This window comes from Cetorhinus maximus, chromosome 11, assembly GCF_964194155.1.
Source record: "Cetorhinus maximus chromosome 11, sCetMax3.hap1.1, whole genome shotgun sequence".
NCBI classification, from domain to species: Eukaryota; Metazoa; Chordata; class Chondrichthyes; order Lamniformes; family Cetorhinidae; genus Cetorhinus; species Cetorhinus maximus.
Genome location: NC_135889.1, coordinates 39498699 through 39513076, shown reverse-complemented (window position 1 = coordinate 39513076; position 14378 = coordinate 39498699). Strand labels below are relative to the sequence as shown.

At 43.8% G+C, this 14378-nt stretch overlaps 1 protein-coding gene across 4 annotated transcripts in view; it reads right to left on the bottom strand.

The window, feature by feature from the left end:
• The window catches only part of hecw2b (HECT, C2 and WW domain containing E3 ubiquitin protein ligase 2b), a 413575-nt gene that overhangs the window by 11056 nt on the left and 388141 nt on the right, over nt 1-14378 (bottom strand). The window lies entirely within an intron of this gene.

Sequence of the window (14378 nt, the reverse complement as noted above, 5' to 3'; positions counted from 1 at the left end):
TGTTGATGTCAGGGAAACCAATGATAGTGGTGACACTGAAGGTTAGGAGGAGATAGCTGGGTATTCCCTTGTCTGAAATGGGCATTGAATAGAGAAGGTTAACAGTTATGATGGCTGATTTTTTAATGACCTTATTAAATGTGTCAGTTTTTTGTAAATAATGGTGAGAATGCAGGTATAATGGAGAAGGATGCAGAGCAATTATAATTTGTAGAAAATAAATTGTTTTTCTTCAACAGCCTAGGATGAGTGGATGAGGCCACAAATTGGGTAATGGCTTGCAGAACATCATCCCCATAGTCATTGGAATGGTGCTTGAGCCCACAACTTTCTGACAAATTGAGTGTCACCACTGAGCAAAGGCTGACACCCTAAATACTGCTGGATACTGAAATAACTTTTTAACATTCTGTTTAACACCTTTAGCTATGCTCATCCCTCAGTTCCTCTTTGCACCTTATTAAATCACTTGTTTCAGCAAATTTTAATACTACTACCAGATTTCTTCCCCACCTCTTCTGCTATAGACTTGTATAGCCTGTTTATATTTTAATGCATTTGTTCATCCAAGTTATATGTATTCTTCGGTAAATTCTAATCTTGTATGTTCAACGTGATAGTTTTAAGAGTATTCAATTTTCCAATTAATTTCTTGCACTTCATCTTCATTGCTTTGATGTTTTCATTTTTAACATCATATTTTTGTCCTGGTCCTTACTGGTTCGGATTGCCAGATAATCTTAAATTTAATCAATACTTCTAAGAGGCTATTATATATATTATGTTATTGTGATCACTTATAAGAATAAGTCCCCACAATGGGGACCCCATCACATTCAATCAAAATTATCTGTACTACATTCACTACAAATAAAAATTGCATTTATAAAATGCCTTTAATGTCCTAAAATATTTTAAAGTGCTTCACAGGAGCATTATCAAACAAAATGTTGACACCAGGCCACATAAAGGTATTAGGACAGATGACCAAAGTTTAGTTGAAGAGACAGATTTTAAGGAGTGCCTTAAAAGAGGAAAGAGAGCAGAGAGGTTTAGGCAGGGAATTCCAGAGCTCAGGGTCTAGGCAGCTGAAGACATGGCCATCAACAATGGAATGGTTAAAATCAGGGATGTTCAAGAGGCCAGGAATGGAAGATCAAGATACCTCAGATGGTTGTAGGGCTGGAGGAGATTACTGGGAAATTAGAGATTACTAGTTCTGATACTGTTGTCTCCCTGTCGTTAAGAATTTCCCAGTCTATATCTGGTTGATTAAAGTCACCCATTACTACAACCGTACCATTTTTACATACCCTCTCATTTTATCATTACACAGGTTTAAAGTGATTTGCAAAAGAAGCAAATGTGACATGAGAAAAAACCTTTTCACACAACCAGTGGTTCGGGTCTGGAATGCACTGCCTGAAGTGTGGAGGCAGGTTCAATCGAGGCATTCAAGAGAGCATTAGATGACTATCTGAATAGAAACAATGTGCAGGGGTGCAGGGAAAAGGCAGGGCAATGGCACGAGGTCAAAATGCTCATTTGGAAAGTCGGTGCAGACATGATGTGCCAATTGGCCTCCTTCTGTGCCATTAAAATTCTGTGATTCTGTGATATCATATCCTTATCCTGCCTAGAAGTATGTATTGTCAGTGCTGTTTGAACATATCATGAAAAAACTACTGGTCAGCTTTCAGGATGGAATTTCTATAAATGTTTGTTCAACAGGATACTGTTTCAGAATGTGACAACATAAAATTTCTCATCTTATTGAAACAAAATGATATTTTGTCCAATCCAAAGATTCAATCTGAACTTCACTGCCATCAGAATGTGAGATTTAATACCTGCAACACTGTATTTTCAAGTCGGTTTCAGGTTATTCCACACATTTCATAGCGTCTACTTCCCATCAAGACTATTAATTACTTAGCCAATGATCTGTGAATCTCTTAGTAAACACTGCAGAACTGAGATGTATTAACAGCCTCATAAATTTCTCTAAGACTAGTTTCAGCTTTTACTGAAACAGAACATATGGCTAGAAATTTCCCCCCATTCGGGAGGGGTTGCGCGGGGGCTGGCGCAAACCCAATCGGGTCCGCGCTGCCATTTTACGTGGGTGGGCAAATTAAGGCCCACCTATCGTAATGCGCACCTGGAAGCGCTCAGTGCTTCCTGTGTGGGCGGGTGGGGGATTCCCTGAGTGGTTCCCTGTGCTCTTTCGCGCATGCGTGCAAAAGAGCACAGAGATCTCTGTGAGGCACCTCCGAGCCTCAGGGAAATTTGTTTCAGTGTTAAGCTTTTAAATAAAGGATTTTTAAACTTTTAAAACATGTCCCCTCATGTGACACTATCACATGAGCTGGGACATGTTAAAGAATAAATGTATTAATTTTTATTAGATTTTAAAACAGCTCATGAAACCTCATCCCGCTCATGGATGAGGTTTCATGAAAAATGCGACGGCGGCTTGGGCTCTTCGCCTGCCCGCCAATCTTAAGGTTGGACGGGCAGCTCATTAAATTGAGTTAATTAGGTTTTAAATGGCCTTAATAGGCCTTTGACAGTTCGGCGGGCACCCGCTGAACTGAAAATCTAAATGACGTGCGGTGACATCGGGACGCCCGCCTGATGTCACCACGCCTCATTTTATGCATCGGCGAGTGGGCCCCCCCCCCGCCTCCGCTGGGAAAATACTGCTCATATATTCTGGAAACATCCATCCAAATGTCTTAATTAGGAGAATCTTTAACTTAACCCCTTTTATTTTTTGTCACTTTTCACACAAACAGAATTTGGATTAACTGAAGGTCCATCATTCCTTGAAAGCATAACTATCTTTTCTGGAAATTATTACAAAATTAAAAGAATTTTTTTACAATCTTACAGAAGACCTCCATATTGGAACTAATATATATTTTTGTATGGGATTTTTCTTTTTAAAATATGTTTAAACAAATCATTAAGAAACATTTTAATTCCCATATTTTCCCTTCAATCACAGTTTTTCATAACAATCAATGAGAGCTAAACATTTAAAAAATATTAACACCTCCAATGGTGTTGATCATTGTATCTTTTTTTAACTTATTCTTTCACCAGATATGGGCGTCGCTGGCTGGGCCAGCTATTATTGCCCATCCCTAATTGCTCTTGAGAAGGTGGTGATGAGCGCTTTCCTGAACCTTTACTGTCCATGTTGTGTAGGTACAGCCACAGTGCTATTAGGAAAGGAGTTCCAGGATTTTGACCCAACGACTGTGAAGGAACGGAAATATAGTTCCAAGTCAGGATAGTGTGCGGCTTGGAGAGGAACTTGCAGGTGGTGGTGGTGGTCCCATGTATCTGCTGTTCTTGTCCTTTGAGGTGATAGAAGTCGCAGGTTTGGAAGTTGTAGGAACCTCAGTGAGTTGCTGCAGTGCATCTTATAGATGGTACACACTGTTGTCGCTATGTGTCGGTTGTGGAAGGAGTGAATGTTTAAGGTGGTGGATAGAGTGCCAAACAAGCAGGCTGCTTTGTCCTGGATGGTGCCAAGATTCTTGACTATTGTTGGAATTGCACTCATCCAGGCAAGTGGAGAGTATTCCATCACGCTCCTGACTTGTGCCTTATAGATGGTGGACAGGCTTTGGGAGTCAGGTAGTAAGTAACTTGCCGCAGGAGTCCTAGCCTCTGACCTGTTCTTGAAGCCACAGTATTTATCTGGCTGGTCCAGCTCAGTTCTGGCCATTGGTAAGCCCCAGGATTATGATAGTGAGGGAATTCAGCGATGGTAATGCCATTGAATGTCAAGGGAAGATGGTTAGATTCTCTCTTGTTGGAGATAGTCATCATCTGGCAGTTGTGTGGCGCAAATGTTACTTGCCACTTATCAACCTGTGCCTGAATGTTGTCCAGGTCTTGGACAACAATCAGGACATGAACTGCTTCAGTATCTGAGGAGTCATGAATGGTGCTGAATATTGTGCAATCATCATGAGCAACCCCACTTTTGATCTTTTGATGAAGCTGCTCAAGATGGTTGTGCCTAGGACACTATGCTCAGGAAGTCCTACAGCAATGTCCTGGGACTGAGATGATTAACCTCTAACAATCACAACCATCCTCCTTTGTGCTAGGTATGATTCTAACCAGACGAGAGTTTTTTCCTGACTCCCATTGACTCCAGTTTTGCTTGGGCCCCTTGATTCCACACTCGGTCAAATGTTACTTTTCACTCTCACCTCACACCTCTAGAGTTCAGCCTTTTTGTCCATATTTGGACCAAGGCTGCAATGAGGTCAGGAGATGGATGGCCCTGGCGGAACACAAACAGAGCATCAGTGAGCAGGTTATTGTTGAGTAAGTGCCTCTTGATAGTACTCTCAGCGACCCCTTCCATCATTGGTTGAAGATCAAAAATAGATTGATGGGACAGCAATTGGCAGGGTTGGATTTGTCCTGTTTTTTGTGCACAGGACATACTATGAAATTTTCCACATTGCCAGTAGATGCCAGTATTGGTGCAGCTAGTTCTGGAGCACAAATCTTTATTCATTCACGGGATGTGGGCTTCGCTGGCTGAGCCAGCATTTATTGTCCATCTCGAGTTGCCCTTGAGAAGGTGGTGGTGAACTGCCTTCTTGAACCACTGCAGTCCATGTGGTGTAGGTACACCCACAGTGCTGTTAGGAAGGGAGTTCCAGGATTTTGACCCAGCGACAGTGAAAGAACGGCAATATATTTCCAAGTCAGGATGGTGAGTGACTTGGAGGGGAACTTCCAGTGGTGGTGTTCCCATCTATTTGCTGCCCTTGTCCTTCTAGGTGGTAGTGGTCGTGGGTTTGGAAGGTGCTGTCTAAGGAACCTTAGTGAATTCCTGCAGTGCATCTTGTAGATGGTACACACTGCTACTATTGTGCGTCGGTGGTGGAGGGAGTGAATGTTTGTGGATGTGGTGCCAATCATGTGGACTGCTTTGTCCTGGATGGTGTCCAGCTTCTTCAACGTTGTAGGAGTTGCACTCATCCAGGCAAGTGGGGATTATTCCATCACGCTCCAGGCTTGTGTCTTGTAGATGGTGGACAGGCTTTGTGGAGTCAGGAGGCGAATTACTCGTCGCACGATTCCTAGCCTTTGACAGTATTTATATGGCTAGCCCAGTTCAGTTTCTGGTCAATGGTAACCCCCAGGATGTTGATAGTGAGAGATTCAGTGATGGTAATGCCATTGAACATCAAGGGGTGATGGTTGGATTCTCTCTTGTTGGAGATGGTCATTGCCTGACACTTGTGTGGTGCGAATGTTACTTGCCACTTGTTAGCCCAAGCCTGGATATTGTCCAAGTCTTGCTGCATTTGGACATGGACTGCTTCAGTAGCTGAGGAGTCATGAATGGTGCTGAACATTGTGCAATTATCAGCGAACATAACAACTTCTGACCTTACGATGGAAGGAAGGTAATTGATGATGCAGCTAAAGATGGTTGGGCCTAGGACACTACTCTGAGGAACTCCTGCAGTGATGTCCTGGAGCTGAGATGACTGGCCTCCCACAACCATCTTCCTTTTTGCTAGGTATGATTCCAATCAGTGGAGAGTTTTCCCCCTGATTCCCATTGACTCCAGTTTTGCTCGGGCTCCTTGATACCACACTCGGTCAAATGCTGCCTTGATGTCAAGGGCAGTCACTCTCACCTTAACTTAGGAGTTCAGCTCTTTTGTCCATGTTTGAACCAAGGCTGTAACAAGGTCAGGAGCTGAGTGGCCCTGGTGGAACCCAAACTGGGCATCAGTGAGCAAGTTATTGCTAAGCAAGTGCCACTTGATAGCACCGTTGATGACCCTTTCCATTACTTTACTGATGATTGAGAGTAGACTGATGGGACGGTAATTGGCCAGGTTGGATTTGTCCTGCTTTTTGTGTACAGGACACACCTGGGCAATTTTCCACATAGCCGGGTAGATGCCAGTGTTGTAGCTGTACTGGAACAGCTTGGCTAGGGGCGCGGCAAGTTCTGGAACACAAGGCTTCAGTACTATTGCCGGAATGTTGTCAGGGTCCATAGCCCTCATCCAATTAGTATCCAATGCCTTCAGTCGTTTCTTGATATCACACAGAGTGAATCGAATTGGCTGAAGATTGGCATCTGTGATGCTGGGGACCTCCGGAGGAGGCCGAGATGGATCATCCACTCGGCACTTCTGGCTGAAGATTGTTGCGAATGCTTCAACCTTATCTTTGCACTGCTGTGCTGGGCTCCTCCACCATTGAGGATGGGGATATTTGTGGAGCCACCTCCTCCAGTGAGTTGTTTAATTGTCCACCACCATTCACGACTGGATGTGGCAGGACTGCAGAACGTAGACCTGATCCGTTGGTTGTGGGATCGCTTAGCTCTTTGCTGCTTATGCTGTTTGGCATGCAAGTAACCCTGTTTTTTTTTACAGCTTTACCAGGTTGACACCTCATTTTTAGGTATGCCTGGTGCTGCTCCTGGCATGCCCGCCTGCACTCTTCATTGAACCAGGGTTGATTCTCTGGCTTGATGGTAATGGTAGAGTGGGGGAAATGCTGGGCTATGATTGTGTTCGAGTGCAATTCTGCTGCTGCTGATGGCCCACTGCGCCTCATGGATGCCCAGTCTTGAGTTGCTAGATCTGTTCGAAATCTATCCCATATAGCACGGTGATAGTGTCACACAACACGATGGAGGGTATCCTCAATGTGAAGGCGGGACTTCGTCTCCAAAATGACTATGCGGTGGTCACTCCTACCGATACTGTCATGGACAGATGCACCTGCGGCAGGCAGGTTGGTGAGGATGAGGTCAAGTATGTTTTTCCCTCTTGTTGGTAACCTCACCACCTAGCGCAGACCCAGTCTAGCAGTTATGTCATTTAGGACTCAGCCAGCTTGGTCAGTAGTGGTGCTACTGAGCCACTCTTGGTGATGGACATTGAAATCCCCCACCCAGAGAACATTCTGTGCCCTTGCCACCCTCAGTGCTTCCTCCAAGTGATGTTCAACATGGAGGAGCACTGATTCATCAGCTGAGGGAGGGCAGTACGTGGTAATCAGCAGGAGGTTTCCTTGCCCATGTTTGACCTGATGCCATGAGACTTCATGGGGTCCGGAGTCATGTTGAGAACTCCCAGGGCAACACCCTCCCGACTGTATACCACTGTGCCGCCACCTCTGCTAGGTCTATCCTGCCGGTGGGATGGCACTGGTGATGGGACATTATCTATAAGGTATGATTCTGTGAGGATGACTATGTCAGGCTGTTGCTTGACTAGTCTGTGAGACAGCTCTCCCAAATTTGGCGCAAGCCCCCAGATGTTAGTAAGGAGGAGTTTGCTGGGTCGACAGGGCTGCGATTGCCTTTGTCATTTCCGGTGCTTAGGTCAATGCCCAGTGGTCCGTCCAGTTTCATTCCTTTTTTGTGTCTTTGGAGCAGTTTGTTACAGCTGAGTGGCTTGCTAGGCCATTTAAGAGGGCAGTTAAGAGTCACACATTGCTGTGGTTCTGGAGTCACATGTAGGCCAGACCAGATAAGGACGACAGATTTCCTTCCCTAAAGGACATTAGTCAACCAGATGAGTTTTTACAACAATCCAGCACTTTTAATTCCAGATTTTTATTGAATTCAGATTCCATCATCTGCCATGGCGGGATTTGAAACTGGGTCCCCAAAGCATTACCCTGGGTCTCTGGATTACTAGTCCAGCAAAATACCACTATGCCTCCTTCGCCTCCCCCTGAATAGTCTTCAGTACTGTTACTGGAATGATGTCAGGGCCCATTGCATTTGCTGTATCCAGTGCTTTCAGGTAACATATGGAGTGAACTGAATCAGCTGAAAACTGGCATCTTTGTTGCTCGGGTCCTCAGGAGAAGGCCGAGATGGATCATCCACTCGGTACTTCAGGTTGAAGATGGCTTGCAAATGCTTCAGCCTTATTTTTTGCATTGATGTGCTGAGCTCTCCCATCACTGAGGATGGGATGTTTGGGATATGTATATCCTCCTCCAGTTAGTTGATTAATTGTCCACCACTTGTGAGACCGCTTAGCTCTATCAGATGCGTTATTTTATCACGTGTAGTACACAACGATATCATTAGATTAATTGATTTATGGTGATTCAATGTCATTATATTATTAGAGTAGTGCTGGTGGTATTTTTAGACTTAAATTGATTGTGCTGAATAAATCATGAAGTATTTGGAAAGAATAAATAGAGAAAAACTGTTTTCAACGGCTGAGGGGTCAATTACCAGAATACACAGATTCAAGGTGATTGACAAAATAACCAGAGGCAAAACCTTTCTACACAAGTGATTAGGATTTGGAAGGCACTGCCTGATAGGATGATGAACACAGATTCAATTGTAGCCTTCAAAAGGGAATTGGATACATACTTGAACAAACTGCAGAATTATGGGGAAAGAACTAACTGAATTATTCTTTGAAAGAGACGGAAGGCATGGTTTCCAGAGAAAAATTAGATAATGTAATGCAGGAATGTTAAAAGTATTACCGTTTTGCTGACGTTAACGTTATCTCTGTCTCTCTCTCCACAGATGTTGTCAGACCTGCTGAGTTTTTCCAGCATTCTTTGTTTTTGTTTCAGATTTCCAGCATCCACAGTATTTTGCCTTTAGATTACTGTTTCGGGTTGTTCGGTGTTAGGAATAAAACAAATGTTGGCCAATACTGAAGAATATATTTTCGATTTTGAGCAATTGAAAGATAGAAATAAAAATTAAACTAGTTCCTGGTGGAGGTGTGTGTGGCAGTGCTTTCATAACAGTGCAAAATACTCCTTTAGGTTCCTTTTTAGGAGTTCAGCTGCCCGCCTGCTGCCGAGCCGGTGGGGCCCGCCGCCCATCGAGGTAAGAATTCTGCCCCATAACTCAAATGTTAAATGAGTATGAAGGATAAGCAATTTCAACTTTACATACCAGTATAGGGGGGGGGATCTTTTCATTGAGAATTCTATGTACATTTCTGCACATTGTTCAAACGATAATACTACTTTTATGGATTTGGGTCTGCATCACAGCACATCATTTTTCATCATGAGTTGATCATTTTCAATGTCTGAATGGAAACTAAATCTTAGAAAAGAAGTTTTGCATAAGCAGGTACATTCTGCAATCCTTTTTCTCAATGTTGAGCTGTGCTCAAAGGGACCTTCAACAAAGGCCTTAATTTAATTTCTATGTCATTCACTGACCTATCTGCTGTTCAAGTGCAGCTTAACACTGGGAATATGGGAGCAACAAACTTACCATAAGAATTATTCCTTCATTATATTATATAATTCAAAACTCTTAAGGCTAAAAATTCATCTGCACTCATTTTCAGGCTGGTTGATGGTGGTTGGGGAGGGGGGTGGGGGTGTCAATATACATCCATGGCATGTCCCAATGAGGCAGTCAGCAAGCAAACTTTGTGCTGCCTCCTCATTTGCCTGATTGTAGTGTGTAGCCAAGCATGAGCCATGTTACTGGCTGGCTGCATATTCAACAGGGACCTACCAGCTACAGCATTTAAAGGTACTCTATCCCTCTTACAGGAGAGCTGCCAGATTCATACCCCCATCTTGCTGTCTGCACATAGTTTCAACTATTCTGATATGATGGGCACATCACCCAAAGACAGTTCTACCTGACCACTGACATTCTTCCCTCTCTCTCGTATGATAAGGTAGCACACAATCAAAGGGAGTACAGCAGAAGAGGCAGGGGATGAGCATGCCTGCATTCCAAGCCCTACAAAGGGGATGATGCTTCATATTATGAATCTGGCTGTGTCAGAGCCCATTGCGCACAGTGTCGCCAAAAATATTGAGGATGGTGGTATGTTACTGCCTTGTGCACCTTCTCAACTCCTATTTCATCTTCCTCCTGCTATCTGGCATGAAGTACAATTTGCAGATGTTGTGACCATGGATCTCTTGTTTTCCAATCTTTTTCTCTGTCCTCAGCCCGACCCTCCCCTTCTGATTTTATGCTTTCAGATTCCTGTGAACTGCTGCCTGGCCAGCCTCAGGCAGAAGAAAGAGCAATATCACACTACTGATGAAGAAGCAGTATCAATTGACAAGACATTCACAGCCACCAGCATAGATACTGACACTGCGCAAAATTTAGAGGCCAATATAGAGTCTGGATCTGCATGTCATGAGTCACCAGGCACAGGGGTGTTGCAGCAAGGACAGGTGGAAGGGATAGCTTGCATGCTAGCTCACCAATGGGCAAGGTCACAGACTGGCTGTGCCAAAGCAAACACAGATGATGATTTTGATGCGGCAGCACACAGAACACTGATAGAAATGCAACAGAGATGCTTGGTAAATTGGCAAGCCTGTCAGACAGCCTCTTGTCATTGTCAAAGAGCAAGGAGAACTCTGGCTTCAACTTGGCATATAGTTTTGTGCAGAGCATGGAGCCTATTCATTCCAGCATAGAAGTGGTGGCCAATTGCATGACGCTAACCCAGCTATGAGGCAGTGCCTGGTGGTCACTGTCTCAACATCCACTGCAGCACAGGCAGAAGCTAGCTAATAGGCTAGATTTTCATTCTCAAAGCGGGTAGTGGGAGTCAAGAAAATTCCTGGCTCGGCCTGCCCGCCTCAGGAGAAAGTGCCTGCAAGGACGAGATTTTCATTGTGATGGAGCAGGTGCGGGCTGCCATTGGGACAACTAGCCCAGGAAAAAGTTTGGAGGCAGCCATAGGGCCTGCTGGGAGCAGAAGCAGGCTGTTAAAAATGCTGTTCTAAGTGCTGTGGGACTTCGAAAACTGAAAGGCCCTCCAGCCCTCACACACCCCTCACCGCCACATAATCCCAATGTCCCATCCATGCCTCCTCATCTCCCCAACTACCCCCATGGCCCCTCACATCCCCCCATGCCAAACTATGGCACTTCCGTGCCCATTCACGCACTATACAATGCACAGAAGCAATGAACACAGCAGGATTAAAAAAAAGTTGAAAAAAGTCATTGATAAATTTGCACTTTCTTAAAGAAAACTCTTTACCAAAGCCAAATAACAGTGTTGATTATCCAGACCTTTTAAAGTATCCAACAGCTGAAACTGCATTCACTTGACACCTCTTCATCTTGTGTAAGTAAACATTATGAAATTGACAGCATATGTCAAGCAATATTTTCTTTGAGGCTCAGGTGTTTCAATAGGCTACTAGATTTCTGGGCTCTCAACCAAGAATATTGAAGCTTGGCATAGGGGTTGTTTGTGGGGGGGTGGGGGTCATTCCTTGGCATGGAAGGCATAAGGAGTATTTTGTTGTGTGATTGGTGTCTAGCTGGGGTTTTGGGATTGTCTATTCTCCCCAAGTATGCTGCTCGAGTCTGTAGTTTCTTAAAACCATTACTCTTTACTTACATGAATCTCTATGTGAGGTTGGAGATTCTCCTCCTTTCAGGTCTCTCTTAGTTCTCAGCCGTGTGATCTGACATCATTATTACAGCAGCATCATGTCTGCTTCTGATGTTAGCCCTTTACTCCACATCTTCCTCCAAGCCTTTATCCCTATCATATTTACATCCTCCTACATCTCCCCCCAAAGTCTCAGACTTTACAGGGTTAGTCTCTGAGGTGCCTTGACCAATTTCCCTGATTTTGTTCTGATCTCCTTTCAAAGTAGAGGATATTCTGTACTCTCCCTTTTGTTGGTGTGAGTGATCTTCTCCTCAGTGGCTGCAGAAATTGTACTAAGTCTTTTTTCTCCTTCCATCAGGATCGGAGTAGTAAACCCAAGTTTCTATTGGCTTTCTCTCCAAGGTATTAAAGTGTTGCAGTTTCTCCTAATGATACCCTGGTATGTCTCAATCCTGTTGGATCTTGGTTGTGGAGCTTTTTCAATCATTGTACCTTCCCTCTGTTGGTATTGAACCCATACTCTCTCCCTGGGCTTCAACAATGATAACTCAGATGCTGTATGCCTATAATTCAAGTTCCAAGCCTGGTTATTTCATACTGCACATCTCATCCCTTTTGTTCTCCAGATTACATTGAAGTTCAAGAATTTCATTGCCCTATTCATGGTGAAGTTCCAGTAGTTCATCAGTCTTAGTTTTTAATTCTGTATTCAACCAAATGTTCTGATTGACCAGTAATTCCTTCTTCTGTTCAAGGCATTTTCCATGATACTAAATAGACTTCTGATACTTGAAGTTCATGAAGTTTTACTTGAAGATCTATCTTTGTTGAATTTGCTTCCACAAGTTTATCATTTAGATGTTTCAAGGCCTCATTCAAGTATTCTACTTCCTGTGGCCAACACTCCAGTGTTCTCACCAGTTCTTGCTTTTCATTAGCAAACTCAACTTTCATGCGTGAAAGTTGGTTCTCTACACTATCATTTTTATTGACTGGAACAGCTTCTCTTAAACCATGTAACCTAAGCTTTTCTTTAGCCAGTTCATACTGTCTGACTTCTCTCTCTCTCTTTGAAACTCTGTCTCTTTCATTTTCTCTTTGTTCACTTGCTAACTTCTCTCTCTGGAGTTCAGGTTCAAACTTGCATATTTCTCTTTCTCATTTTCAAATTCAAGTTTTTGCTTTTTCATTTCTATTTTCTTTTTCAAGTTCAAGTTTCTTCATCTCTTTTTCTGTCTCAAGGTGCTTCACCTGCAACTGAATTCTAGCTAACTCAACTGAACTGCTAACTGGATTACCTTTTCCTTTATCCGATCCCAGATGCTGCGCTATCACCACAATTAGTTCTGCTTTCTTAGCCCCTGTAAACAATTTTGGAATTTCATTTTGAAATGTACTGCTGTAGTTCTCATCAGCAATGTCATCCACTGTATAGATTAATTTCAGTTTTAGGCATGCCTTTCTGCTTAGTAGAGAGTGCTTTTGATTTTGAATAATAGAGGTTTGGGGATTTCTTGATCTTTATATTTCAGCTTTGCCATGAGTTAGCCTTTCACTTTGAAAGTTGTCCCACCAGGACATTGTAATTTTAGATGAGGGTTGCAAAGTAATTTTTAAAAAAAATTCTTCATGGAATGTAGGCGAGTCCCTAATTGCCCTTGAGAAGGTGATGGTGCGACACCTTCTTGAACTGATGCAGTCCATGTGGTGTAGGTACACTCACAGTACTATTAGAGAGGGAGTTCCAGGATTTTGACCCAGCAATAGTGAAGGAACGGTGATAAAGTTCCAAGTCAGGATGGTGTGTGGCTTGGAAGGGAACTTGTTGGTGGCGGTGTTCCCATGCATCTGTTGCCCCTGTCCTTCTAGGTGATAGAGATCGGGGTTTGGAAGATGCTGTCGAAGGAGCCTTGGTGATTTGCCACAGTGTATGTTGTAGGGTGGTAAACACTGCTGCCGCTGTATGTCAGTGGTGGAGGAAATGGATATTAAAGATGGTGGATACGGTGCCAATTAAGCAGTTTGCTTTGTCCTGGATGATGTCCAGCTTCTTCAGTGTTGTTAGAGCTGCATTTATCCAGGCAAGTGGAGAGTATTCCATCACACTCCTGACTTGTGCCTTGTAGATGGCGGACAGGCTTTGGGGAGTCAGGGGGTGTTAGTCTCTGCAGAATTTCCAGTGTCTGATCTCCTCTTGTAGCCACAGTGTTTATGTGGCTGGTCCAGTTCAGTTTCTGGTTAATGGTAAGCCCCCAGGATGTTGATAGTGGGGGACGCAGCGATGGTAATACCATTGAATGCCAAGGGGAGATGGTTGGATTCTCTCTTGTTGGAGATGGTCATTGCCTGGCACTTGTGTGACACGAATGTTACTTGCCACTTATCAGCTCAAGCCTGAATGCTGTCCAGGTCTTGCTGCAGTACGGGAGGAGTCGGGAATGGTGCTGAACATTGTGCAAACATCCCCACTTCTGACCTTATGATGGAGGGAAGGTAATTGATGAAGTAGCTGAAGATGGTTGGGCCTAGGACACTACCTTGAGGAGCTCTTGCAGTGATGTCCTGGGATTAAGATGATTGACCTCCAACAACTACAACCATGTTCCTTTGTGCTAGGCATGACTCCAACCAATGGAGAGTTTTCCCCCTGATTCCTGTTGACACTGAACACATGTTTAGCTGAGAGTGGCCTGCTTCGAAAATGGGTGCCAAATCAAACAAATTGTTGATTGGCACATTCGGCGCATATGTGGCTTTCCCAACACGGAACACAGCATGGGCCATGCTGGAAGTGCATCACACTTTAGCAGTAGCAAAGGACAGTCACATCAAATTTCTGTACAACTTGATCAATTCAAGCAGGAGAGAGTGACATAACATCTCCCAGATCAGTTATTTTCTTATTTCAGGCACTCTGCCAGAGGCATTACAGAGTCCAATTTCATGGCCTTAAAATATGCAAAGCAGGGAATCTAAATG